This window comes from Varanus komodoensis, unplaced genomic scaffold (genome assembly GCF_004798865.1).
Source record: "Varanus komodoensis strain SLA01 unplaced genomic scaffold, ASM479886v1 scaffold1, whole genome shotgun sequence".
Lineage (NCBI taxonomy): Eukaryota > Metazoa > Chordata > Lepidosauria > Squamata > Varanidae > Varanus > Varanus komodoensis.
In genome coordinates this window covers 75,486,132-75,511,380 of record NW_025335268.1, presented here as the reverse complement: position 1 = coordinate 75,511,380, position 25,249 = coordinate 75,486,132, and positions in this window count along the sequence as shown.

Genomic DNA, 25,249 nt, shown 5'->3' with positions numbered 1-25,249 from the left:
CTTTTGCACACTCGGGGGCCAACGGGCAGTAGTGGGGGCTCAAGTGCGGGGGCATTCCCTTCCCCCTGGATCCGCCACAGGGGATGAGGGCATCCTGCAGACAGGCCCGCCCTTGCTCTCCAGGCGAAGCCGGATCCCTGCTCTGGGGGAGGCTGGCAGGCCCAATCTCTCCCTCCCTCTCCCTCGCACAGCCACTGCTGGGACCGTGCCCGGCCACCCAGCCTTCCCTGGGACCGAGGAGGTGTCCACGTCATGCACAGAAACGCGCAGCCCGCCCCACAGGGCCCACACATGCCCGCGAGCCTGTTGGTGGACCAGCCAGACGTGCAGGGGTGCTGGCGGGAGCGGAGGTGGGTGGAAGGACACGCGAGGGGAGGCGAGCGAGGGGCAGGCAGGCAGGCAGGCCCCCGAGCCCAGCGGAAGAGTGGCAGGAGCGGCGCCCCGTGGCAGCAGGCGCAGGAGCCCGTGGCCCCAGGTGGTGACTGCGCTTGGTGGGGGGCCCTCGCCGGCAGGTCCGGAAGGCCGCCCACCCTCAGAGGCCAGCGGGTGCGGGACATGCCTGGGGTGCTGGGGTGCACCAGCCTCGGTGGCGGGGAGTGCCGGAAGCTGTGCTCTGGCCGGGCGGCGTCCTGCATGCCCCCCGTGCGGCAGCGAGCCTTCCGCACCTCCAGGTGGAGAGCGTTTACCTAGTCCCGAGAGGGGCTTCCTGGTGGGGCCGGCGGAGACGGCCGGGCTGCGGGTGCTCCCACAAGTCCTCCTCCTCCCCCGCCTGGCTGGTGTTCTGCCAGGCCTCACTGCTGTGGCCCTGGGGAAAACCGACTCTGAGAGCCAAGGAATCAATGACAAATGCGTTGGCACGACCGTCGCTTTGCGTCTGGCACGCGAGAGACGATCTGTCACCGTCACATTCTCCTTTCCGTACGGGTGGCCTTCCCCAGACGGAGGGCTGCCGAGGGGAGGGGTCCTGCGGGTGGGGAGTGGAGCATTTCATGGCAACCCGGCGGAAGAGCAGTAATGCGACCTGCTCCGACGTTTTTGCGAGGTTTGTGCGAGAGCTGCCATTTTGGAGACAGCAAACACATCGGGAGATAACCCGACAGCCCCGCAGGCCATCCGCATGAGCGCACTCGCAGCGTGCTGTGGCCCCGTCTGCACCCACGACGCAGCCCATCCGCACCCAGCATGTGCAGAACATGCTCTCCAGGGCACGCTGCCAGCCCCGTCACGTTCTTTTGAGAAATAGTACTCAGAATGTTCCGGATTTCTTACCAATCAGTAAATAGATGTGAACGACTCGAATAAAAACCAAACCAAACCAAACCAAACCAAACCAAACCAAACCAGGATTACTAAGAGCCTAAAGTCAGGCTCCCAAATTCCCCTGGAACCTGCAGGTTGACAAGCCACCGTCCTTCCAACCGGATCGCAATGTCTGCCACCGGCAACGTCACGGCGGGGTCAGCGGATCCGCGTCCATGTGGCTGCGTCTGTGTGCTTCAGGCGTCCGGAGAGCCGGAGAGGCGCCCCGGCCCCGAATGGCCAGCAGGGAGAGGCCGAGACCTGGCAGAGACGCGGCTGCCCAGGAGGGCTCCAGGTGCCTCTGCTGGCACCTCAGGCCAGAAGGATGCGGTGCCCTCTGGGTGCCTCAGTTCACAGAGCTGCAGGGGCAGGAAGACGCCTGGCAGGTCGGTGCGGGGACAGGCCCCCTCCGCCAGAGACCCTGCAAAGCGTCCCCCGGGTGGCCCAATGCCTGACTCGGCCTCAAGAGCTTCCCTCCGGTATCAGGGCTTTGGGGGGCACTGATCTGGTGTGCGTGTGGAGGGGACTCGACCCTTTCCCCCTCTCCAGGCTGGGGGATTCATCCCGTTGGCCTCGAGAGGGGCCCCACAGCACCTCGCCTCCCGTCAAACGCAGTACGCGGCCTCTGAGCGGGGGCAGCCTCCGGCCACCAGCGTCCGCGGTTTCCATGACTCGGCCTGACAAGCCCCCCTTCAAACAGCAAGCCGCTGGCCTGGCCTCCAGGTGGCCACGTCCCCTGAGGGAGGGCTGGGGGGACACCCCCACGCAGGTCCCATAAACAAGCCGGGGCTTCCATTTGACAGAAATGTGCAGGAGGATCCCAGATTTGCGGTCTGGGCACTCCATACACTCTGGAGGATGGAAAGCTACGGCGGCTCTTCTGAAGTCGGCACAGACGGAAGCAGCTCTGTGCAGCATGAACACACGGCGGCTTGTGGGCTCGGAATGGTGGCCTCATCGGCCCCGTCCAGCTCCACTCTCCGACGATTCCGTGATTCCGCGACTCCAGGATTCCTGGGGAGATCCGAGGCCCCCCTCCGACATGTGCTGGGATCCTGGGTGAAGGGCGGTGCCCAGCGCCCCCTGTGCTGCACCTGTCCAGGTGAGGGCGGCTGGGGACACCACCCTTGGCGCCTGCTGGCTCGGAAACCAGCGAAGGCCAGGCAGGTGTGGCTCAAAGGCACAGGTGACTGTGAAATGCCCGCCGACGGCCACAGCCTCGGAGAAGATGCATCAGGAGAGACACGTCCCGCGAGGTATCACACCCCAGTGGCAGAATTTCGGAACCTTCTCCTCACAAAAGTCGGAAAAGCTGGCAAACGTGAGAAGGCTAGAACAAGCAGACCCTTCACTTCTGGCTGGAGGACTGGCCGCCCTCCCCCCCCCCCCGTCCACGCACCTCCTCTCCACCTGGAAGACGGACAGCATCCCCACCGGGCAGGACCTGGGCCCCCAGATAGTTCAAACTCTTTTTTCAGAGCTGGTCTGAGAATAATATCTGAAGATAGGTAGGACTCGGCCCCATTTCTGAGGATGGAACACTGAATTGTTCCTGAACTTGTCTTAGAACTAAACTTGGCTCCAAACTGAATTAGTCTTTGAAGTCCCGTTAAACATCGGAATCCTTCAGATGCCCAAAAGAACTTAGTCATTTCTAAGCCTTCCACCATCAGGCGGTGTGTGGGTGGACGTCAAGCAGGACTGAGAATTTAGCATGTGCCACTTTGGCTTTAAAATGTAAGCCGCACACAAGAAGCCATTGCACAAGAATTAAACTATCCAAATGAACGATGCCAGCAGCTCAATTTTCTACCCTGTTGGTACATTTGTAAGGTCAGCTTCGCAATTATTATGCTCACGGAAGCACCAAGTTAATTTTTATGTGCAATTTTTAAAAAACAAACATTTAATGCATTTCAGCTTAACTCGAAGCTGGGGTGAGGTTTGTTCAAAGTTCACCTGGTGACGCACTGGGGTGTCCCAACCCTGACCGGGCAGGTCCTGAGCCTCAGCAAGACCCAATTAACCGTAGCGAGTGCTGTAGTTTGACTCTGTGCTGTGAAGGATGCTCCTGACCCTCTTGCTAACCAGCCATGGGACGACCCCGGTGGGCCCTGGCGGTCTGGAAGAGGAGAAGATGCTCCGCAAGACACACGATTTCACTCACCCGGCACGGCTCCTCTCTCACCTGCCTTTATTCCCAAGCCAAAGGGCCCCGGGCAGCATGGCCTTTGCCCGGGCCTGCCCATTTCCCAGCCGCACAGAAGCCAGCAGATGCGGCACCAGGAAGCATTTCCGGGAAAATGCAGGACGCTCCGTCACAGCAGGCAGAGCGCTGCAGCCGCGAGGCCCGTTAGGCGAGGCCGATTCGCACGCCATAGTGCGGTGCGAGCCACTCCAGGCCCACGGGGAGCTTCCCCTGAGCTCCCCCCCGGGAGGGCAACGGGAGGGGGTTGCCTGGGCAGAGCGCAGAAGCCGCTGAAGGACCAGCTGGCCCCGGCAGCACCGAGCACGGGCTCTGCGGAAGTGCCGGTTCCCCGTAAGGGGCCCGCACACAGTTCTGCGTTTGGCGGTTCGGGCGTCACTGGGATACCGGAGAGAAGCAAGGTGGCCCGTGGCCGGACTGGTTTGGGAACGGGGCGCAACGCAGGGGTGGCGAATGCGGCTGGCGGCCCACCTCCCCGCCTTCGGAAGAACCCGAAACTCCCGTGGGATCAACCAGCCGGTGGGGCCACGCAAGTCATCTGCAGCCCCCCCCCCCCCCCCCGGCGCCTGCAGGTCCTTCCTGGAGCCGAGCCGCTCTGCGCCCCTTTCGTCCCCTCGCGCCGTGCCCCTCCTCCCGGTCCTCCGCTGCCGATGGGCCACGCTTCCCCGCGAGCCCAGGCCTCTGCCCAGTAGCACCTGCCGATGGGCGCCCTCCTCCCGTCCCTGGGCCTGCTCGGCCCGCTGAGCTGCGCCCGCGCCTGTGGGGAAGGCACGAGGGGCCGGAAGGCCATGCTGCGGTGCTCACGCAAGGAAGGGAAGCCACGGCCAGCAGGGGGCGCGCGAGGGCTGCGAGACCCTCGGCGCGGAGGGAGAAGCGCTGCGGTGAGAGACTGATTCCTGCGTGCTGGGAAAGCCGGGGGAGCAGGGGAGAGGAGGAGCAGGGCCTGAGAGGGAGCAGGATGCGGCCTCGCACGGACCCCCCCCCCGTCCCTTTCAAGGTCTGGGCCTTGGGGCACAGGGGGGGGGCGGAGCAGCACAAGGTGTGGAGGTGGCGAGCAGGTAGGACGCTCAGCCGTGCAGGCACCCGCAGGGCCCGTCTGGCCCCCTTCCCAGCCGCCTCCGCCTGCGTGCTGGGCTGACCCTGACCCGGAGCGCCGTGGGGAAGGCTGGACGGTGGCCCGTTCAGGAGCGTGGGCTCCAGGCCTGCTTTCCTTGGATGCTTCGGCTGCCGGAAGAGGAGGAAATGAGCAGCCGGAAATCAGCCGCAGGCTTTGCAAAGCTGGGGCAGGTAGCTGGACAGAAGGTGCCCCCCCCGCTTCGCAAAGCGAAGCTGGACCACAGCCGCACCGGCTGCCCTCGCCCGCTCACGGGCGTCCCAGGGCAGTTCAGGGGCGTGTGGGGCTGCGGAGGCCTGGCTGCTCATGGCCTAGCAGCCCACGGCGCTCCTGATGCCGCTGCCCCCCAGCTGGGGCGTCTGGGCCGGGAGCCGTGCGCCAACCACACTTCGACCCAGCCCCCGGTTCCTTCTCCCGGGGGCTCGAGCGCTTCGGCTCTGCGCTGCCGCCTGCACCTCACCCTCACCCGGTGGGCCAGCGGCTCCGTGACTCCTCCGGAGCAGGAATGGACGAGGGCGGCCCTGCTGCTGCATGGAGCCCCAAAGCCACGTCTGCTCTGGCCCCAGCTGGCACCGGCGTCCTCTGGGTGTGCCAGGCGAAGGGCAGAGGCCTGAGGCACGTGTGCATGTGCGCAGGGGCACGGATGAGGGTGTGCAAGAGGGACCTGCGAAAACTCACAGCTGTGCCCTTCCTTCCTGTGCAGCTTGGATAGCGTCCATTTTTGCATGGCCAGCGGAATGGGATTAGTTGGTCGGCGCCCATGCCCATCCAGGCGAACACGGTCACATCCGTGTGCCTCAGCCACACGCGCCAGGCAGGCACCCCCCAAGAATCGATCCGGGCTTGGTGTTGAAGTTTGTGCTCTTGGGGTGAGACGTCGCCCTCTGATTTTTCGGAGCTGTGCGATTTGCTCGGTTCTGCGTGTCAGGGTGGCGGGAGGATGAATTCCACAGGCACCCGAAAGGCGCCATCGCCCCCATGCCTCCCGCCCCCTTGCCCCCCTTCACACATGCGCACCTGCTTCCCGGGCACGCCTGGGCTGCCCCTTCACCTCCAGAGGCCGCCGTGGCTGGTGGCCCTGGGAACCCGTCTGAGAGTCGCCGGCCAGGGCCACGCTCCCTGGGCGGCCATGACGACACACTTGTCCAGAAAGTCACACTAAACAACGCAGTTAAAATGCCATGATAAAACGAACGAGCTAAAGTCACAGTATACATAGTTGAATAACTATAAACAAGACTAAATTCACATATTTAAACCAGTGTAATTGACTGAAAAGTTTAAGAGGGGCCACAGGTGCGCAGAAAAAGGCAGGCACCTGAAACGCAACAGAGAAGGCGCCTGGTGAATCTCGGAGGGCAGCGCCTTCCACAACTGGGGGCCCCCACAGAAAAGGCCCTCCTCTTAACCCCCCTGGGGAGGGGAACTCGTCAGGGGCTGCAGTCGATGCTCCTAGAAAGCAGGCAGGCGTACATGGGGGCAAGCTGCTCCCCAAGTTGAGTCCCCAAGCAGTAAGTCCTATTTGTTTGTTTGTTTGTTTGTTTGTTTGTGCCTTTGGATGCCACCTTCTACTCCTGAAGAAGCCTCTGGGCAGCTCCTTCTGCAGGGGGCGAGCGGAGGGGGAGGGCAGGGTCACTCCCAAAGCCACGCGTGGCCCTGCTTCCCCCGGAGGCCTGGGGGGCTGAGCAGGGGGCACTTCGGTCTCACCTGTCCCGTCCCCTTCTCTTCGTCTGCAGGAAGGAAATGGGGCCTGGACATTTTGGCTCTGCAGAAAGGGAACTGGCGGCGACGGGAGGGGCCACACAGGGGCAAGTTTATCCCCCCCGCATGAGGCCGAGGAAGAAGTCTGCCCACAGACTCGTCTCCGCCGATCTGCCTGCCACGTTTATGGCCCGCGGTTTTTCCTCCCAAGGAAGGCAAGGCAGCTCACATCGTTCTCCTCCCGTCTCAGGCTCACCTCACAACAACTGCCCGGCGAGGTAGGCTGGCCTGGCCAAAGCCACCCCGCGGCCGAGCGGGGACCGGACTGGATCGCCCTGAGCGGCGCTTCCGTCCCCCCGCCACGGCCGCCTCCGAGCGGCGGAGGCCCCACAGCAATCGGCGAGGAGATGTGACGCCCACCCGGGGCGGGCCGGCCGCGGCAGGAGGGGCTTCCCGGGCCCGCCTCTTTTCTGGAGCCCGTCGCGGGACGCCCCCCGGTGTGCATGCGCGGGACACACGCCTCTCCTGCACATGCCCCCAGGAGAGCAGCGGGAGGACGGGGGGCGCTCTGCCGACCGGGAAGGGCTGGGAAGGGGCTGGGACCCGTCGCCCGTGGGGCGCAGCGCGGAGCATCGCCCAGCCCCGGGTCTCCCGGCGCGCTGCGGGACTCAGCCGGGCGACGCGGCACCGGGACGGGCAGCCCAGACCCCTCGTGGGACTGGCCCCGGCACGGCCCTGACCCGAGGCAGGGGGCGTGCGGGGAGGCGGGGGCCCGGCCGGCAACGGGAGGCCGCGATGTCGCCCACGGCCCGGCCCTCCCCACCTGGGCACAGGGTCCCCGTCCGGAGCGCCCACCCGCTGCGCGTAGCAGCTGCGATTTCCGCGGCCGGTCTCAACGAGCAGCGGGGGGGGTGATGGGGGAGGTAGAATTCAGGGGGGCGGCAGCGACGGGGACGAGTGCGAGGTCGAGGCCGCCGCTCCGGGGAAGGCAGGCCTCGCACGGGGGCGGGGGGGGGTGTCGGCCGGGACTGGCCCTGCGGGCCCTTTGCACCAGAGGTCCATGTGGCCACTGAAGCCCCCCAGAGGAGCGGCCTCAAGGACTGACCGCCGCCAGACTCCACTGGGGGGTTGCCCTGGGTGGGTCCTGCGCTGGAGCCCGGACTGGTCCCCACGGTCCCCGCAGCGCCTGCCCGCCCAGGAGCATGCGGCGGTCCCTGCACCCCGCTCCTGCCCCAGGCCCCCCTCATGCCGCCCCAAGCGGCACCCCGGCCTCCCTGCCAGCTGCAGGCCCTGCTCCCCGCAGGGTTGCTCGGACCGCAGGAGCTTGGCGGGGGGCTGGAGCCAGGCCGAGCGGGGCCAGTGGGCGCTGGGTGGCCCCAGCCTCACCGAGGGAGCCCCCCGCCTTGCCTGTGGGGGGGGCACGTCTCCTGCCCGCGCGAGCAGCCCCTGCCTGTAGCCCTTCGAAAATGGGTCTTTGCGCCCGCGGCTTGCCAGGCCAGCAGCGCCCCCCTCCCTGCCCCCCGCAGCAAGGCACTGCGGACGGACGGCCTGCTCGGTGGGGGGATCGGAGGGTGTTTTATGTCCATATTATGGGCCCATTATTAAGCTGTTCTGAAATGATTTTTCAGTTCGGAGATGCTATAAAAGCTTGGGATAGCAATGTATAGTTAATAAAGTTATGGCTTATGTTTTCTTGTGAGACACTTTGAGTGCAGGATGCAAATAAAGTAAATATGAATTTTGATTAGCTTAATTTTACTGTGTTGTGTCCTTTTAAATAATTAGCCACCTGATTCCTGAGCATCCAGAGAGCGCATGAGTTCAGACTCAGAAACGGCCGGGGATTCCGACGTGCGGTGGAGCTCGCTCTCCCCCACTGGAAAACCACGTGCCCCGTGGCCCTTCCACACACGCTTGTGGGCTGAACCGCTTTTGCACGTTAGAAGCGCTCAGCACAAACAGTTAGGCGGAAGAGTGCTAAACGCCTTCCTTAAAACCGATCACTTTTTGCAAACAATCCTCGCTAAGCCGGCCCCGCAAAATCCCGTGATCCAGCGCGCATCGCCAGTGCCCTCGATTTCATGGTTAAGCAAGGGAGACGGGGGGGGGGGGCAGCCGAGGCGAAGCTGCGCACCGGCCTTCGCTCTGCCTCTCGGCAGCCTCAGCAGATGCAAGCAGGCCGCCGGGGGGGGGGGCACAGAGCGCGGCATCGATCCTGCCTCTGACTTGCATGGCCAGAGCAGCGACACCGCGCACCAGGCTGCAGGATGTGTGCACGGTCCGGGGGGGCCAGAAGGCTGCAGGAGCGAGCAAGGACGGGGTCAAGCTGCTTTTCCTTTGACCAGGAGCGCAAAGGATGAGGCCGGTGAGGAAGGGGCTGGGAAGGACAGGACAACCCGTCCGTCCGTGGCTGAAGCGGCGTTCCCGCCGTGTGAAAGGGCGGGCGGCCGCTTGGCACACGGGGAGGACGGCTCCCTCGCTGCCTCTGCTCAAGCAGATGCCAGGCATTGCTCCGAGCCCGCGGACCCGCTGGGCCAGAGCCGAAGGCAGGCAAACAAGCAAAGCCGCCTGCATCGTCTCTCCAGCACTCCAGAGAGCAACGGCGTTCTGCCAACTAGGCAATCACAACGGGGAGCAAGCGCGGTCCCCAAGGACGGGGCAGGGTGGGGGGCGGGGGGGTCAGAGCACGGCTGGCTGCCGGGGACGACAATGCGAACGGAACGGCAGCTCGGCCGGCCTGCCTCCCGGGACCAGCTGTGTTCGGGCTCCCGAGCCGGAGAGGGGTGGGCACGGGACCCGGGGCTGGCAGGCGGCTGCCAGCCCAGGCAGGGGGCCACCAGGAAGGAGACCCCTCCCGTGCTTCCGGTCCCCAGTCCTCCCTCGGGGATGCTCCTGTGCAGGAGGTCCTCCGACTAGGAGTGCACCGGGCGTGGGGCTGCTCCCGGAGAGCCTCCGCCGGAGCCCAGAGGAGCTTCTAGGCCGCCTGCTCCCGGGCCTCGCTCCGGAGCCTCCGGTGCTCCAGCTCCTGACTCCAGGGAGCCCGCGAGGCGGCGCAGACTTTGCCACCCAACGCGGGCACGGCTGCCCATGGCGCCCGTCCTGCCAGCCAGGATGTGCTGTTCATCATGGTGGAGGAGGGACCTGTCCCCTGCAAGGACCGCAGGGTGCCATGCCCTCTGCTGGCCCCCGGGGGCCTGGGAACCCTGGACAAGCCCCCCCCCCCGCCCGGAGTAAGGTGAACGGGCTAGAAGCGGACGGCAACCACTAAGCTGTCCTGAGGATTCCCCTTGTCTGGCACGACCTCGGTGGAGAGGCCGGAAGGGCAGGTGTGGCGCCCCCACCCCGCTGGGCCTGGGGCAGAAACAAGGGGACCACCCGCCTCTAATTCCACGCCTCATGCCTAGTGCAGAGCCCCCCCCCCCCCCCCCGGTAATATTCCTGTAAGAAGTCCCTCTTCAAAATTGGCCCTTAACTCACAATGATCGTGCACAAACCTGACTGTACCATTAGAATATGGAAATGTTAATGATAATCAAGAGCTGCTTAGGAGTAATTAGCTAGATGATTGAAATCCACAATTGCCACTGTGACGCTTCAGCAATTAAGCCTCCCTGATTTGGGGGGGGGGCAATGCAATCGTCTAGCGAAAGGAGCTGGTGGGAGGGGGTTGGCACGGGTCTGCAGCCCTCTTGCTGGGGCTGGCTGGGCCGTGCCCCCCCCCCCTGCCTTCCACAGCCACCTGTCACTCGGAGCCGGCTGTGAATCCGCTCCCCCTCAGCCCAGCGCTGTGGGCTTGTGGGGGCCACACACCCCACAGTGGCCGGGGCCTCTCCTGCCGGCAGCCCTTTCCCGCCTCACGCTTCCGGGGCCTCCGCTCAAGCCGTGCTCCTTCCCATTACAAAGATCCAGCCCGCCTGCCCCAAAGACCCCTCAGCCTCTTGCCGCCCCCTGGCCCACCATCCCCGCTCCCTCCTGCCTCCTTCCCTGCGGATCAAAGCAGCTCCCTCTCTGCCTCCGAGCTCCTTCTCCGGGAATCCCTTCCACCTGCGCCCTTGCAAGACTCCAGCACCCTTCTGTGGGGCATGTGGGTCCACAAACAGGCCACATCGCCCCACCACCCACACCAAGCGCACGGGTGTCCCCACATGAGTGCGCAGTCCTCCTCGCCAGTGACTGTGGCCACTCACGAACGGCCCGACAGCTGGGCACATGCACTGAGCCCGGACGGCTCCTCGCTGCTCTTGCAGCACCAGAGCCCCACCTGTGGGGGGGGAAGCGCTGCCTGGGGGTCCGGCCAGCAGCTCGCCAGCATTCCCAGGACCGCCTGCCCTGCCCTGCATGTGAGCAGGAAGCGGGGCAGGAGCCCCGGGCTGCTCCCGGGACCAGCATGGCAGGCCCACGGCCATGGCCACGCGGCGGGGGCGCCAGAGCCCTCCCAGAAGCAAGGCTGGCAGAACTGGCCCACTTCGCATCAGACACGCCCGGTGATTAAATGGGCTTCACCCCGTGTATCCTGGAAACAAACCTGCGGCATTTTATTCTGTCTGGGGCCTGTGGAAAAACTCTTGGAGCACCTGGCCCTCGGGGAGGTACGGGGAGCGCTAATGCCCCCGGATCGGGCTGCCCAGCCAGGGGCCCCTGCAGCTGCCTGGCCCAGAGGGCGGTCCGAGAAGCGCAGCAGCCTGCCGCTCCACCAGGAGTGCCGTTCCCAAGGCCCGCAGGCCGGCTGCCGTCACCGCAGATTCCGCACCGGAGGCCGGCCGGTTGCCGCGCAAGGAGGGCACAGCTGCGGCCCCGGGACCAGGAAGGAGACCCTGAAGGGGCAGCGAGGGAGCTCACACGGACACTTTGCCACCGACGTCTCAAACAAAACAACTCCCAGAGCCAGATTCTGGCTGGACAGTAGGAAAAGCTTCCCGAGGGTTGGAGCGGTGGAGCCCAAGACCTTGGGAGGTGGCGGGCCCTCCCACACCGGAGGCATTCAAGAGGCAGCTGGGCAGCCACCTGCCAGGGACACCTGCTTGCGCCCGCCGTCCTGCATGGACCAGCGGGTCGGACCGGGGGCCTCTAGGTGCTTCCAGCTCTGCCACGCCAGGATTCCGTGCAACAGGCCAGTGCGCGAAACCGGGGAGGGGGAGCCTTCCCGGGACTGGGCCTGTCCCTTGTGGCTCGGCCGGGGATGGACACGTCCGGCCAGCCTGCTTGTGCCCGGCAGCTCAGCCAGGCAGGCGTATTCGTGCCATCGCCAGCAGGTGCTCCGTGCCCACGGTCTGCCGCTCCGGGGCTTCAGTTCCTTCTAATGCCAGCAGTTCCGGCTGCAGACCAGGAAAGATCCCACCCGAAGCCTTCGGGTGCAGTAAGGCCCTCTCCGTGCCACTGAGTTTTCTCGGGTCTCTTGCTCCTCGGCCTCACTGGAGGCCTCGGCCTCAATTCTGCTCCCCTCTCGGGTGTCGAAGCTAAACGCCCCCCAGCGTGGCGGCCCTTCCCCCTCGGGGAGCGCTCCAGCCTCTTGACCTCCCGGAGGTCCTTTTCTGCGCTTGGACCGGCCCTATGACATCTCTTCTGGACATACCAGGACATACGAAGGCATTAGGGCAATTCCATTTTGATCCATTTCCTAAGGATCTTCATGATCAAATTTGTCCCTTCGCAGGAGCCACAAACTGACCCGCATCCAGCCGTCTCCTGAACCAGCTCGGACTCCATGAGCCTCTGAGAAGTGGGATCTCCCCCATCGGGGGCATCACTGCACCCTTTCTCGCACCGGGGCTCATTTCCTATGTTAATCCTTGCTCTACTGAGCTGCAGAAATCAGAATCCTAGATTAGTAGAGCCGGAATGGCCAGGAGGCCCCTGGGGCCCAACCCTCTGCTCAGCACAGGACGCCCAGTGAAAGCATCCCTCTCGGGCGGCCGTCCAGCTGCGCCTTGCGTGCCTCCAGGTGGGAGAGCCCCCCACCTCCCCACATAATTGGCTCCATTGTCATGCTGCTCTAAGAGTCAGGAACTTTCTCCTGATACCAAGCCAAAACGTGGCTTCCTGCCAGGTGAGCCCACTGCTCCTGGCCTGCGCTCTGGGGTAATGGAGGAGAGACGCCGGCCTTCCCCTTTGCGACGGCCCCTTGAGAAGCCCCGGAGTGCCCACCGGCCTCCCCGCGTCTCCTCTCTCCTCCTCTCGTCACAGGGCTTTCTTTCCAGTCCCCAAAACATCCCTTCCTGCCCTCCTCTGATCCCCTCGAGCTTGTGTGCCTCTTTCTTCGCCCGTGCTGCCCAGGACTGGGCCCAGGACTCGAGATGAGGCCCGACCAGGGCTGCTTGAAGGGGAACTGGCACGTCACGTGATTTGGAAGAGACCCTTCTATTCACGCAGCCCAAAATAGCATCTGTCCTTTTTGCAGCCACATCACACCGTTGACTCACGCTTCGCCCGTGATCTACGGCAGTTCCAAGCTCCTTCTCCTTGGTGGTATTGCTGAGCCGCGTGTTCCCTGTCTTGTAAGGCTGCATTTGGCTTCTTTGTCCTGGTGCAGAACGAGGCGTTTGTCCGTACTGGATTTCATCCTGTTATTTCCGGCCCTGGGCACCAACGCATCACGATCGCCTTGAATGTCCTGTGTGCCTTCCAGGGCCTTGCTCTTTGCGACAGCCCTTCAAGTACTTAAAGGGTGCGGTCCTCTCTTCCTGGGGTGAAACGTGCCCCACTCTTCCCGCCTCTCCTCAGAGGGCTTTCCTCGCAGCTCCAGATCATCGTCCTCGTGCCCCTTCCTTCTGCCGCTCCTTGCAGTCTCTTTCTGACCCCGGCTCAAAAACTCCCGTCACAGCAGAGACTCCACGGGGAGAAGCGGGCACTGCTGGCCAGGGTCCTCCAGATTTCCACACGACTGCAGTCCCTGGCCTGGGGCTGGGCTGGCGGGGGCTGCTGGGCTGTGGCATGTCGACGTCTCGAGGAGCACAAGGCGGCCCGTCCCCACCTATTCCTGCTCTCCCCGTCCTGCTCTTTATCCAGTCACCAGCCCACAAGAGGCCTACTGTCTCGCCTGCAACTCACTGCCAGGCTGGCTCAGGTATCGGTGAGGTGGGGAACCTTTGCAGAGTCCAAGCAGACAAGCTCCATCCGCGAGTTTATCCACGAAGAACTCTATCAGGCTGGTGAAAAGAAGCGCACCTTGCAGAAGCCCTCCTGGGTCTTCGTTGCCAGGATCCGGGCAGCTTCAGGGCGCCTCCTGCTGGCCAAGGGTCAGAACAACAGCCCTGCTGGTTGCGGGATTCGTCCCACTCTGCCGCAGCCACCAGGGCACTCACGAGCGCCATCCGGGGGCCCCTGGGGAAGAGCCCCTTAAGAAACGGCTCTTCCCCACAGAAGCTGCCTGAGCGGCATCCGGCCCTGGGCCACGGGAGCTCCTGGGTGCTGTTTCTGCCCCTGCTCCAAGGTGCTCTTCCTTCGTGCTGCCTCGCTGGCTTCGACTCCGGGCCTGTGCCGGGCCGCTCCCTCGTTTCCCGGGCTGTGCTGCAGCGGACTCCTGGTTTGGCTTTGGCCTGCCTGACTCTGCAATTTGGACTTGTGAGCAGGACTGGCGATCGGATGCGGGCTGCGACCCCCTCGCCTTGCCTCCTGGGCCAGATGCATCACCTGCTGCCCAGCTGCCCGGGCCCCGGGCCCTGGCCTTCCTCAGCAGGCTTCTCCTGTGCCAGTACCACAGGCAGCATCACCTTCGACAACTCTTCCCACCAGCTGACCGGGAGTGGGCATGAAGCCCACGGCCCGGATCCCCTCTCTCGCGGCTGGGAGTGGTTCAGCCACTGGGGCCCTGCTCCGCATCCCTGCCCTGGCGGCTCCTTCAGGATGAGGGGGTCCTTGGGAGGGTCTGCGTGGGCTGAGCTGTGTGGCACAGCTGAGTTCACGGGCAGAAACTGGGAGGCCTGGAGAAGAGCCACGGCCCACCGGGTGCTCGACGCAAACTTCTCTTCTGCTTGGTTAGTGACAGGGAACCCTTTCGCGACCGAGTGCCCACACTGCAACCCAAAACCCACTTATTTATTGCAAAGGGCCAGCACTGCAATAAAACCTGAAAACTGAGGTTTTAGTTTAGAAGAAACACTTCACAGCCAGTGCAAGCAAATATATACACATCATTCGCAGAGCACTGAATGGCCATGCAAAAGCTTGGACGAGTCGCGGCTAACGAGTGGCAGCTTCTGACGTCACTGCCTGGCGCCGCTGCTCCTTTCCGAGCATGCGCATGGCCCCTATGTGCGCTGTTACCCAATGCTCGGCTGCTGGGGCGATGCTGGGGTGACTTGGATCATGTGCCGACAGACAGGGCGATTAAAAATGCCTTCCGAGTACTTTTTCTGGACTGCTCATCATTTCTGCGAACTCTAAACACATTCCAACCATCAAAATCATGCCAGGACACCTTGTTTTTCTAACCCTAACCCTACCCTGGTGCACACTCCCTAACCCTAGTATAGGGCTAAAATACCATGGAAAAGAGGTGATTTTGAAAAAGCCTTCCTTGAGTAGGTTTTTCTGGACTGCTCATCATTTCTGCCCATTCCAAACACAATAAAACCTGAAAACTGAGGGTTTAGTTTAGAAGAAACACTTCACAGCCAGTGCAAGCAAATACGAGATATATATATATCCTTGGCAGCACACTGACCGGCCACGCAAAAGCTCGGACCGAGTTGTGGCTAATGAGTCGTAGCTCGTGACGTCATCGCCTGGTGTCGCTACTGCTTTCCGAGCATGCGCATGGCCCCTATGTGCGCTGTTATCCGATGCTCGGCTGCTGGGGCGCTGCTGGGGCGACTGGGCTCGCGTGCCGACAGAGGGCTCTGCGTGCCCGCTGTGGCCCGCGTGCCACGGGTTCGCCACCACTGTGCTAGGTGCTGCTCTTCAGCATGCAGTTTAAGCTTAAGGGCTGCCCTGCGCTGGTTTTCCGCCTGGAAGCAGCTCTTTTCCACACTTCGCTGCCCCGTGTGCTGTGCCTCCGGAAAGGGCCCCGTTGCTTCCCGGTCGTGGTTACAGAAATGGGAATTGGGGGGTGCGTGCGGCTGAGAGCGAAGGTGCCCAGAGACGCGGCTGTGAACAGTGCACGGTGCAGAGAGAGAGAGAAACGGGATGGGGGCTGCCGAGGAACTTCTCGCCCTCCCCTTTCCCTCGAAATGCAGTGGGGATCTAGCGAACATCCTGCGAAAAAGCCGTGTCCCAGTGAGCCCTGCAGGCTGGCCTGCCATGTGGCCCCAGGGGGCACCCTGGCGGGCTGACACCTTCCAGCACAGGGGTTGCGAGGGCAGGAAGCGAGACGTCCCATTAAATGCACCCCGACTGGTAATATTTTGCTGGGAACACGGCCTGCGCCATCTCCCTGCCTTCCGGGGGGGCCGGGAGCCCGGCAGATGTTCGGGGGCTCTGACCCCTGAGCTCAGCAGTCAGAAGCTCCCTGGCAACCACTATGGAAGGGGAAACGCAGCCAGAATTGGGGGGGGGAGAGAGACCTCCACCCAAAGGAAGGCTTTCGCAGGCGCCCTCTTGTTCCTCCCTCGCCTCCAGGCATCGTGCCCCCTCTCCCAGTGTGTGGGGAGGTGGTCCCGAGAAGCCCAGGCGGCTATGGGTCTGCCCGCCACGCGCTGCCACTCCCCCGTGGACGAGCTGCTGCCCTGAGCCCTGCCAGGCCCGTGGAGGCCGTCTGCCGGGGCACCCTCATCACCTGCGTCCCGCCGGCTGCCCGGTCAGGTATGCTGACCCCATGCGCAGCCCAGCCGGGACGCTGCCAGGGGGGTCACGGGCGTGGGCAGGCATGGGCCCCAGTGCCAGGCCAGCTCCGCAGGGACTGGCCCACCTGGCCGTTCCACGGGCCTGCTCCCCACAGGCGGGGGCCACGTCTTCCCTCTGGAGCCATGTGTGAGCACAAGGGATGCTCGGCGCCTGACCGAGTGGCTCCCGGTGTGGCAGAGGGCCACGCTCCGGCCTCTGCCAGAGCGCAGGGCAGGTGCCACCGCCACGCAGGCCTCCCGACACCAGTGCCGTGCCGGAGGGCCCTGCGTGGGACCCAGGCCCCTCGGAGTGCCGGCGGCTTGGCCCTGCCCGCTGCCGGACCGGGGAGGGCAGGGTGCCTGCTCATCCACGCGGAAGCGCTCCTTCCCGCTGTAATTGATAATGATGACGGGAGCTGAGGGAGAGATTGAAAATCGGGTCGGCTTCGCCTGCTCATCCATCAGCCGGCCGCCTCGCACTCCCCTCGCGCTCCCGCCGCCACCACTCGACTCGCGTGCCCTTCGCACAAGGGCAGAGGCCCCGGGCAGGGGCCGTGCGCACAGGAGGGAAGGATGTGGCACGATGGTGGGGGCCACTTTGGGGGCAGCCCCCCACCAGGGCTGGGCCGTTGCCCAGCGCCCTTCCCTGCAGGAAAGGTCGGCGCTGACGAGAAGGGCCCAGGGGAGGGGAACACAGAGACCCGCTCGCGGCCTTCCAGAGAGTTGCGGGAAGGGGCTGCTGGAGCAATGGGGCAGGAGAGGGGGGCCGGGCCCGGGGGCCTCCTCTGCACTGCCTCCCCCGCAGGCCAGCTCGGCCGCCCGGCCCCTTGCCGATGGCGCACTCGGGCCGCTCCTCGAGGTGCCTGCCTGTTCGGTTGCCACGCACGGCTAGAAGGGACTCGCGGGAGCCACTTCGGTGGCGAGCGGGTCGGGATGCCAGGGAAGCAGGAAGGGAGGCCCTGGTGCCCCACGCCGGCGGCGCCCTTGAGCTCCTGCCCACGCCCAGCTCCGGGAGGGCTGCCGAGACGGCTCGTGCCAGCCAGGCCTGCTCCGAGCGGGGGCCGTTGGGGCGGGTGGCACTCTCAGAGCCGCCAGCCAGCAGGGTAGAGGGCTGCGGGGCGGGCAGAGCTCCGCTACGGAACCGCACAGCCCCTCGTGGCCGGCTGCGGGTGACGTGACAGAGCATGGCGTGGACAGCCAACCGCCTCCCCGCTTGTGCCACAACGGGCGAGGGCGCCTGTGCCGGAGGGGGCCCGGCTGACCTGGGTGGGGCGAATGCACCCACGGGCCCCTGGCAGCCCTGCCAGCGGCCCCGTCCCCAGTCCCCACATCGCCTGGGGTCACCTGGGAAGCCCACCCGCTTGCAGCGCCCCGCCTGCCATGCCGGGCTCCCGGGCCGGCCGAGCGCGCCGGCCGCTGCCCCGGATCCGGGCACTTCTGCCCAGGAGCCTCTGTGCATCCGGCCTTCCCCGCTCTTACTGTGCATCACTTGCTGCAGTCCAACTGCTCGCTAATTTTAACTTGGAGGGGCCTGCCAAGCTGCTGAAAGTTTGCCTCCTCCTCCCCCCCAGCCCCCCCGGCCACAGCCGTCGGCTCACAAGGGGGCGCAGCGCCCGCCATGGGCGGGGTCTGGCGCCCAACAGCTTCTGCCCCAGGGGCTCTGCCAGAAGCCCTTCCCGTGCCTCTGTGGCCCGGCTGGGACCGTCGCCGGCCACACGCGTGCTGCTGCTGGGGGAAAGGCAGCCAGGTCCCCTCCCCGTTATCGCCGCCATTTCCCGCCCTCCTCCCGCCCAGGTCGCTCCCGGGGGCTCAGCCACTTCCCCCACCTCTCGCTTTCATTCTCACCAACCTGTGCTGGATGAGAAGGCGTGCGGGGGGGGGGGGGGGGCGCGACGGCACAACCTTCTCCCAGGCACTTTAGCTTTTAAATTTTAGTAGAAATGGCTAAGTTTGCACCGATTCTCTTTTCTGCACGATGTATTTTTGTATCGGCTTTGGGTTCCTTCAGCTTCGTAAGCTGCCCGAATGACTGTGCTATGGGGTGCATGGAAAATATGTTCAGATAAAGGCTTCAAACCCAACAGCTTCCATTTCAAGGAAAAACAGGAGGACAGTGAAGGTGCCGGCCGGGCCGGACTGAGGGGCCGAGCACAGCAGTCTTGCGATGATGTCCAAGCAGGGCAGGCCCACGCGTGGCCCCAGGGCCCGCTCCGCTGGCCGCCCAGGAGTGGCGGGAAGCCGGCCCGGGTTCTCCTGCCCCCACAGACCCAGCGGGCAGCTGGGAGGCGCTCCGTGTTTCAAGAAGACGGTTCCGTAATTTGCCCTTTCCCTCCAGCGCCAGCCAGCTGGAATGTCAATCATCGCTCGGCGCTTGACGGGCTCCACTGTTATCAGTCCCGTGTCCTAGCGCATGATCGCTGCGTGCATGTGCGGCATGCGCGTCACCCAAATGCGGTGCTGAAAAGCACATGACCTGGAAAGCAAACTTGCAGAAATGCCTCCGGGATGCTTCTTTGGATGCGGAGGCCGCCGGTCACCTTGCGGGCCCGTTAGGAGAGCTTGCTGCGTGAGGCACTGGCGCTGCCGAGCCCCCGGCCGGCCCCTTGCCGAGCCACCCCCTCTGGCGGGCGGCCAAATGACCCGGTGAGCGGGCAGTGGCTTCTGAACCGCCACTAGGACTTCATGGGGCTCGAGAGCGATGCAGCCCAAAATAGCACTGGCCCTTTCCGCAGCCACGTCAGCTTGGCCGTTCCAAGGTCCTCCCAGGACCCTCCTCCCCTGCAGCATCGCTGGGCCAAGTGCTCCCCGTCTCGCAACCACGCATCCGGCCGCTTCTTCCTCGGTGCAGAACGTGGCGTTTGCCGCGACTGAATGTCAGCCTGCGGTTTTCAGCCCAGGGCTCCAAGTCACCAAGATGGCTGTGGCTCCTCCTCCGTCTCCCAGGGGATTTGCTCTCCCACCCGGTTCTGTGTCATCTGCAGATCTGACGATTGTTCCTTGAACTTCCTCGTCCAAGTCATTAATGGGCGCGTCGAAGTGCAGGGGGGACAGGACCGACCCTGCGGCACCCCCCTCGCCACTGCCCCCAGTCCGAGGAGGTGCCGCCGCCGCCGCCGAGCGCACCTTGGTCCGGTTCAGCGTCCACCTGTGGATCCGCCTGACAGCCGCTCCACCTCGCCCACTCTGGGCTGGATGGCCAACCCAAACATCACGCGGCACTCGGTCAAAAGTGTTCCTAGATCACAGAATCCTAGAACAGCCGAGTTGGAAGGGGCCGTGAAGGCCATCGGGTCCACCCCTGCTGCTGCAGGACACCACGTGACCACCCCACTCGGGGGGCTGCCCAGTTTCTCCTTGAATGCCTCCAGCGGGGGGAGCCCCCCCCCCATGCAGCTCTGGCAGTGAGGAAGCTCAAGGCAGGTGATGGCCACAGCCTCCCCACAGTCCATCAGGGAGGTCACAGGTCAAAAAGTGGACCTGGATCCGTCCGGCAGGATTTGTGCTTGCGGAATCCATGCTGGCCTCTCGTCCTGGGTCAAGCCCCGGCGGCCCCCCAGAGGAACTGCAGAGGTGGTGAAGGACGCTTGGGGCAGCCCCACCTGCTCCTTGCGCCCCCAGCACCCGCCGGGCACGCTGCCCCCAGCCGGCTCCCCCAGAATCACCCCGAGTGACCAGGGGACGCGAGGCCAGTATGCCAAGGAGCCACTGACGCGCACTGCGGGCGTTAAGCACGGCTAGGTCAAGTTTGTTTGTTTATTGACTGGATTTATATCCTGCCTTTTTCCTCAAAGGGCTCAAGGAAGCTTCCATCGTTCTCCTCCTCCATCTTATCCCCCCAACAACCCTGGGAGGTAGGCTGGGCTGCAAGGCTGTGACCGGCCCAAAGTCACCCAGCTGGCTCCATGGCCGAGCGGGGACTCGAACCCAGGTCGCCTGAGCCCCAGTCCCGTGCTCTTCACCACTACGCCACCCTGGCGCTCAGTTCCCCGTCTTCCGCACCCATCCGTGACATGAGCTCACGCACACGCCTCGTGATTCAGGCCCGCGTGGCGCCCGGGGCCGAGCGGCGAAGGCACCCCAACCCGCCCATCCCGTGGCATCTGGCCCGGGCGCGAGGCTCTGAAGGGGTCGCGGCCGCAGGCTGCCTTCCCCGGGCACAGCCTGGCTTTTGCAAAACGTGCCAGGCGTATTTTTAATGCAAGATCAGACCGCAACGGGAAGGCGCAGAGCGAAGCCGGCCTGTGACCCTTCACACGGCCTTTTCGTGAAGAAAGGAGCCCCTTCCCGGCATCCGACGCCCTGGGGGGCGCTGGGGGGCTCCTCCTCTGTTCAGCCCTCCCCGTGGCACGGCTTCCCTTTGTTTGGGTGCCTGGCTGCACCCCCAGACCGAACTGTGCCGCCATTGCTGCGCCCGCCTGCAACACCTGCCAGGTGAGACTGCAGCTTCTCCCTGCCCTGGAGCCGACCAGCAGCAGGGGGGCCCTCTGCCCCCCCCCCGAGCCGAAACACGGGCAGGCCCAGGCGAGCTCTGGTGCCCCTGCCGGTGCTTGAGGGCCTGACCGCTGGAAACACTGCTCTCTGCTCCGTCGGGGAACGCAGCCCACCCTCCCGGACAGGGCGAGCGGAGCTTCGCCTCGGCCAGGTGCACCTCCAGCCCAAAGAGGCTTTCGAGCACGACGAGAGCCTCGGAAATGCTGCTTCTTACGCTGCTCCACAGCTCAGAGGCAGGGCAAGCGAGTCCCCTGCACATGCACACACAGTTCTCCCTCACATGTACATGGGGTTTTTACAATGCAAGTTACTAGTCCTCAATGAAAGCTCAAGCAAGAATGGCTGTGTGTGGCTCCCAGACGGGAGAGGGGCCCCTTCCCTGAGACCCTGGGGCACTTCCTCATGGACCGGGGGGGGGGGGGTGCCCCCGGTGCCCGTTTCTGGAAAAGGGGGGGGCCCGGCGGCCGGCACCCTCCCCCCCACGGGGGGGGGGCCGGCCCCCCCCGGGGGGGGGGGGCGAGGGGGAGCTCGCAGCAAGGAGCCCGGCCAGCCCCTCTCGCACATGCCTGCTGGCCCGTGGCCGCCGGGCCGGGCCGGGCCGGGCCGGGCCGGGCCTTCCGCCATCGCATGTCCGGATGCAGGACGGAGGCGCACCCTGAGCCGGCACCAGGCCGCTTCCTGCGGCAACCCGCCCCCCCGCCACAGCCGCGCGGGGCACTCACCTGGCCGGGCGTCGTACTGCCGCAGCTGCACCTCCTCGACGCACTCCGCCGGGAACCAGCCGGTGCGGCCCTTCACGCTGCCTTCCCAGAATCCCCCTTCTCCGATGCTGAGCACTGTGGGGAGAGAAGCGGAGACGGGGTGGGGGGTGAGATGCAGGGGCCACCGGGGTGCATGCCTGGCGGCCTTCTCCAAGCTGGGGCCCCCGGAGGTGCTGGCGCGTGCCCCCACGGGGATGATGGGCATTGCAGTGCAACACCTCCACACGGTGCTGGCTGGAGAAGACTGGTGCAGGCTGCAGTGAGTCTGCCAAGCAGTCAAACCAGAGCGAGGCTGGGAACTCAGGCTTGGCTGGCCTCCTGTCTGCCCCCCGCAACACTCTCTGTGGGCGCTACCTCGAAGACGGTCCGGAAACGCCCGGGGGTCCCGGATGGGGCAGCGAGGCCGCGGCTGACGAGGGCTGGCAGGCACGAGCATCCGAAGCCAGTCCTCCACCGGTTCCCAGGGGCAATCCAGCCCAGTCCCAGGGGTCAACACTCAACAGCTTGGGGTGCAGGTATCTAAAGGTGCGCCCCTTCCCCCAGGTGGCCAGCTGAACCCCTAAATCATCACCAGAGGCCCTTCCCAAGGAGTTCCCTCCCCCAGAAATGGGGGGGGGGGCTACAGGGCGAAGGGCCTTCCCAGCGGGGCACCCTGACTTTGGGACCAGCTCCCCAGAGAAGCTCACCCGGCACCCTCTTTATGCTCTTTTTGGTGCCAGAAGAAAACCTTCTAACCTTCAAATTTTTTAATTGTTAGAATGATTTCAAAGGTTTTGAGTCACTTTATCATCTGCCGTGGTGACTTTTATGCTGTTCGTGGGTCTGCAGAGTTCCATGAGGGCATGGATTTGTTTGTTGGGTTATTAGGTTTTACTCTTACATTAAAAGTTATTTTAAATTGTATTTTGCTGTATATTTTTAACCGTCCAACACATTCAGAGAGCCCTATGCCTAACAGGGAGGGATAAGCATCTAATAAATAAAATAAATATAAGCAAAAGAACGCACGGAAGGGCACAAAACTGCCAGCAGGCCATGCCAGCGGCATCCCCCAGGATCGGGCTCGTGCTCCCCAGCAGCGGCCCCTGCCCGGATCAGCCGGCACGGGGCCCCAACCTCCGGCCAGCCCCAGACCCGTGGGGGACTCTCCACGGGTGCGCGCCCCTGCCCAGAGGGCCCGCTCTTTCCCTCCTGAGTCATGCGCCCCAGCAGGGGGTCTTCAGCGTGGGGGGGGGACTGACAGGGCCAGAGAGCCGCTGTGTCCCTCTGGAGGACTTCAGGGGCAGGCGTCAGCCCCCTGAGTCGGCCCACCCGGAAGGCACCGGACCACCAAAACGGCTCCTGGGACACGGGGCTGCCGTCCGCACACGGGGACACGCATGTCACAGTCCTGCTCTGCGCCACTGAAGCGCCCGAACCGGCTTCATGGGGCAGCCAGGCAGAACCCGGAGCCACGCTCCGAGCAGGAGGTGCCTGCATGGGGACCACCGTGCCCGAGCCCCCCTGCCCGGGAAAGGCCCAGTGAGACCCAGCCACCGCGAGGTCTGGTCGCGTTGCGTGCACAAGCACAAGCACCCCCAGATCACACTCTCAATCTTCTTTGGAGGATCCCTCCCCCCCAAAAATCCCCAAGGGAAGCACTGGCTCCCTGGAGGTAGGAGCCACCTGCCAGTTGGGCCTCTGCGTGCCGGGACTCCGTTCCAGAGCACTGCCCTGGCCCAGCCCGGCCCCACATCCGGCGCAAACACCTCCGCCTCACTCAGACCGTGAGGGGGAAACAGCTCCTGAAGGAGGCGGCGAGGTGCCTGCGCATGCGCCAGCACCAAGACGGGCGCAGCCCCTGGGTGGGGGCTCCACCCCGCCCTGCAGAGCAGTTGCATTCCGGCTGCACGGAGTGCCCAGCTGCACCGGGACAGTGGCACGGAGCTGCTCGGCCCGTTTTCCTGGGCCCCAGGCCTGTGGCTGCCTTAACCACGTCCTTAAACGGAGGGGCTCCTGCACTGCACGTGGCCACCGAGACGGGCTGCCCGCCCCCCGGGACTCTCGCACTCCCGGCCTCCCGACATCCAGGCGGGGCTGCCCAGAGAGCTCTTCCGGAGCGCTGGGCTGCGTTGCCCTCACCGTGCGGACGACGCGCAGCTCCGTTTCTCCCTAACTCGGACAACCACCTGGCGGTGCCCCGAGGAGGCAGCGCCGGATGGAGGCCGAGGGGCTGCAGCCGCCTGGGCCAGGGCGGAGGAGCCCCCCGGACTGGGTGTCCTTGCGTTTGGGGCGAGAGCGCGCCGCCACTGCAGGATCAGGCTATTACGCAGGGGGCCCCCAGATGCTGCGTGTGCCTGGAAACCCTGGGGATGGCTGGAAACGGCGATGCTGCCTTTGCCCAGTTGCCCCCCCCCCCACCTTTCTTACGGTCAGAAAAGGCTCAGCTCCAGCCCGGCTGGAACGCAACCGGTGCGTGTGCATAACAGGAACTCCAAGGGCCGGAAGGGGCTTCCGCGCTGCAGCGAGTGCACCGGCTCCGGGGGGCCAGAATGCAGCAGCGAAGCCGCTGGGAGGGCCACAAGGGGGTCTTCCGCCCCTCTGGGGCCGCTGCGGTATCCCCCAGAGTGTGGCTGCATGGCAGGCTCACCGGGGGCGGTCTCCCCCATGCCCGTCTCCTTGCTCCGCGAGACCGCCCCCCCAGGAGCCCCCGTCTGCATGTGCAGAGGCCCACAGCTCAGGCAAGGGGCCAAGCGTCTCCGTGGGCCCGCTCTGGCGGCCGCCTCTCGCTGGGCCCGGGCCCCCACGAGACTGAACCGCGCTGCACACCGGCTGTGCCTGCCGAGCCGCTCGGCTTAATGCCGCGCTGCCTTTCCCGCAGGACTGCTGAATCTTGAACCGCTGCAAGCAAGCGGCCACGAGCGATGCAGGGTCACCGGGCGGCCTCCCAAGGAAGCCAAAAGCCGGGAGAGGCGCGCTGGCTCGGGCGCGGAGCCCTGGCTGCCCAGTCTGTGGTGCCGCCCCGACCGGGACCTCGCCCAGCCCGGCAGGGAGGCCCCGGCGTCCTGCTGCAGCTCGGAAGCGACGCCCACGGAGGTGGAGGGCTCCCCCACGCAGGGCACCCTGGATGCAGCCCTCTGGCAGGGATGCCCGGCCTGCCCAGAGCAGGGGGAGCCCGAGGGCCTCCAGGGCCCCACCAAGTTGGGGTTCGGAGGAGCCAGAGCAGGCCCTGCATAAAGCGGCTTCAGGGGGCCTTTCCTTTGTCAGCACTGGGAGCTGCGCTGGCGCCCTGCTTGCCCCTTCCGGTCGCCCTCTCCTCCGCCTTCTCGGTGTGACAGGCTAGGCTGGGCGTCCACGACCGGCCAAAGTCGCCTGGGGAGCTGCGTGGCCACGTGGGGACTCGCACCGAGCCCCAGAGCCGCAGTCCATGCCCTCACCACTACGGCACTGGGGCTCATTCTGGGCAGCCACGTCGAGACGGCCCGCGCGTGCATCCGGCGCATGTCCCTGCTGCCCACGCACACCAAACCCTGTGGGAGACGCGGCGCGGTGCCCGAAAGCCGCAGCGCAGCGTGGGCACGACCCCCCACCCGGAGCCCAGGGCGGGTGCTGGGCAGGGCTGGGCAGGAAGCTGGCCCACACGCCGCCTGTGCCCTTTGGCTCCCACACTCGTTTTGCAGGGGACGGGCTCTGCCTGCTCGCCCTCCGCATGCGCCTCTGCACATCAGCGCTCTCGCAGCCGCACAGAATTGCATCATCCGCACGATTAACGCAAAAGATGCACTTAACAAGCCCGAAAGAATTGCCGCGATACACTAGCTGGAATAAATGCACACAATTACCATACTGACCATCCAGCGATGGGCAAGGAAAGGGGACGAGGCTGAAGCGGCAAATCAATGCGCATTCACGGCCACATCAAAGGAAGTGCGGCGCCTTC